At 39.3% G+C, this 3,348-nt stretch overlaps 1 pseudogene across 1 annotated transcript; it reads right to left on the minus strand.

The window, feature by feature from the left end:
- Positions 1–315: 315 nt before the first annotated feature.
- LOC311578195 (small ribosomal subunit protein eS12-like) lies at positions 316–852 on the minus strand (annotated as a pseudogene). The gene has a single exon. The product of its transcript is annotated as a small ribosomal subunit protein eS12-like (transcript).
- Positions 853–3,348: the final 2,496 nt, after the last annotated feature.

Below are 3,348 nucleotides of genomic sequence, written 5' to 3' on the forward strand. Positions count from 1 at the left end.
TGGCTAATTTTCCACCATCGCTGCTTGAAGTGAATTGTTCTATGATGATTCTATTCTTCCATGCCTTTGACAGAAAAAAGACTGACTATACTACTCCCAATCTACCTCCACGATTGCATTCTGAATAACAGATCTCTGTCTATTCTTTCACATATATTATTTTCTTTGGTCTCATAGGGAAAGCATTGAGTTTTATAATCATTGTGGGGGATCATGTTACATGGACATGCTTTACATAAACTCTTTTTAAGTTGAAGGAAATTCATTTTGTTTCTAGTTTGGTTTGATAGTTTGGAACATGATCAAGTGTTGACTTTACATAACTGGAGCTTCTGCATCTGCTAATGTGTTCATTTTATCTTTTAAGTTGTTTTGATATAATGAATGGAATAAATCAATGATATAAAGTGTTGAATCAGCCTTGTACTGTTTTTGAGCCAGAAATTTATTTATTCGTTTCTTGCCTTTGAAGTATTCCTCGATGTCAATCCTTGGCCTGAGATTCTTTGCCATAGTCCTTAACCACTACACAACTGCAACCAACCCCTTTCTGTGGCTTTCCCTCTCGATGATTTTACAGAGGTTTACCCATTCCCCCAGTTTCTTGTTGTCATCAACCTTAATCAGGTTGATCTGGTGCTCAGCACAAAGCGCCTCCATCAGCTTGGCATACATGGGATCCTTGCAGTTGGATGCCAGCATACGAAGGTGGGCCTGGCACTTTTCTAAAGCTTTGGCAGCTTTGTGTATGGCATATGCTAGGCCATCGTGGATGACGGCAGGCTTCAGCACATCTTGTGGAGCAGCGTTGACGTCCGTTACACCTCCAGCAGCAATGCCTTCCTCAGCCATGGTGGTGGATTATAGGTGAGGCTGAATTTTTTAAAATTTTATTTAAGTAATTTATTCAGATTATGTCTCATTTGTTATCCCCTCACTTGTATTTTTCCCATTGCCTCTCTCTCCATCTTTGATCCTATTCCCCTCCCCTAGGTCTGTGACAGAAGGGGACCTTGTCCCCCACTATAAGATCACAGCCTACCAGGTCTCTTCCTGATATCCTGCTTACTCTTTCTCTGTGTATCACCAGGTCTCCCCACCAAGGAGAAGAGGTCGACTAGAGGGTATCAGAGTTCATGTCTGAGTCAGTCTCTGCTCTTCTCACAATTGTGGAGAATGCGGTGTCCTTTGGCTAGATCTGGATGGTTCTAGGTTTACTGCATGCATTGTCCTTGTTTGGTGTATTAGTTTTAACAGACCCTCGTTGGTTCAGCTCTGCCAGCCTTAATGGTCTTCTTGTAGGTTACTACCACCCTCTGAATCCTTCTATTTCCCCATTTTTCCTTAGATCTCTCACCTGGAGTCCCAATAAAAATCCCAGTATCTATCCTAATCTCTGTCTAAGGGAAGACTTTCAGGGGGTAGCCCAGTTGGGCTGCTGTCCAATTATAAGTGAGTATATGTCATGTGTATCATTCTGGGTCTGGGTTAACTCAATCAGGATCATCATTTCTAATTCTATCCATTTGCCTGCAAATTTTAGTATTTCCTTGTTTTTAATAGCTGAGTAGTGTGAATGTACCATATAAGTTGTTTTCAGGTTCTGGCTATTATGGATAAGGCTGCTATGAGCGCAGTTGAGCATATATCCTTGTTGTGTGGTTGAGCATCTTTTGGGTATATTCCAAGGAGTGAAATAGCTTGGTCTTGAGGTAGCCTTATTCCCAGTTTTCTGAGAAAACACCAGATTGATTTCCAAAGTGGTTCTACAAGTTTACACTCCCACCAGCAATGAAGGAGTGTTCCTCTTTCTCCACATCCTTGCCAGCATATGCTGTCACTTGAGTTTTTGATCTTAGCCATTCTGATTGGTATAAGATGGAATCTCCGAGTCATCTTGATTTGCATTTCTCTGATGACTAAGGACATTGAGAATTTCTTTAAGTGTTTCTCAACCATTCAATATTCTTATGTTGAGAATTCTCTGTTTAGTTCTGAGCTTTCTTAACTGGGTTATTTGGTTTGGTAGTGTTTAATTTCTTGAGCTTTTTATATATTTTGGATATTAGTCCTTTGTCCTGGTGTTTAGGCTCTCACTTTGTTCTGCTGACAGTGTCTTCTGCCTTACAGAAGCTTCTCAGCCTCATGAGGTCCCGTTTATTAGTTGTTGACCTTAGAGTCTGGGCTGTTGGAGTTCTGTTCAGGACATTGTCTCCTATGCCAGTGAGTTCCAGGCTTTTCCCCACTTTTTCTTCTAACAGATTTAGTGTCTCTGGTTTTATGTTGAAGGCTTTAATTCATTTACACTTGAGTTTTGTGCATGGTAATAAATATGAATCTGCTTGCATCTTTCTACAAGTAGATATCCAGTTAGACCAGCACCATTTGTTGAAGATGCTATCCTTTTTCCATTGAATAGATTTAGCTTCTTTGTCAAAAATCAAGTGTTCATATGTGTGTGGATTTTTTTTCTGGGTCTTCAACTCGAGAATCTTGAACACACCGGAGCCTCCACCTCTGAGCAACTAGACAGTGGCAGGGAATCAACCTTGTACTTTTAATGTAAGGAAGCCTCATTGGATTATTTTATATTATCTTTTATTTCAAATATTGCTGGATATTATTTGCTATAACTAGTTAAGAGATGCTGCATTGTATTTACCTAGAAATATTTGTCTTTTTCTCTTGATAACTCTATCTGGTTTTTGTATTGGGGAAGTGGTAGCATTTTAAAATAAAACTGAAATGGTTTCACCTTCACACTTTCTGGAAACACAGCATATGGAATCCATACCTTTTATTTGTGGGGAAGGATTTGAGACAGTATCATTATGTCATTCAAGATGTTCTTAAGTTCTGCATTCCCCCACTTGTCATCTGTAGGTTCTCTAGTACCCTTTCTTAAACATTTTGTAGAGTTCATTAATGAAAATACCTTGGAATTGTTTTGTAGTTCATGTTCATCTATACATTGTACAGTGGTGAAGAAATGCATCCTCATGATAGATAGTTAATGTTTCAGACATAATGGCTGGCTCTTCTATAATCCTGGATGAAGAAGCATCATCATTAAATGTATCCATTAGGAGAAATCAAAACAAAACACATTGTATTGCATGACACACTAATTTCACATTTTTTAATAATCAGAACACAGTTGTCTTAGGTGTTCTATGGCTACAATTAATCACTATGACCAAAAGCAAGTTTCGGGAGAGGTATCTTTGTCTTATACGTCCATATTGTAGTCCTTCAGCCAAGAAAATGAGGACAGGAACTCAAAGAGGACAGGGACCTGAAGGTAGGAGCTGATGATAACCCATGGGGTGGTGCTGCTTACTGGCTTGT

Source organism: Acomys minous (assembly GCF_964271855.1).
Source record: "Acomys minous genome assembly, chromosome: 2".
NCBI lineage: Eukaryota > Metazoa > Chordata > Mammalia > Rodentia > Muridae > Acomys > Acomys minous.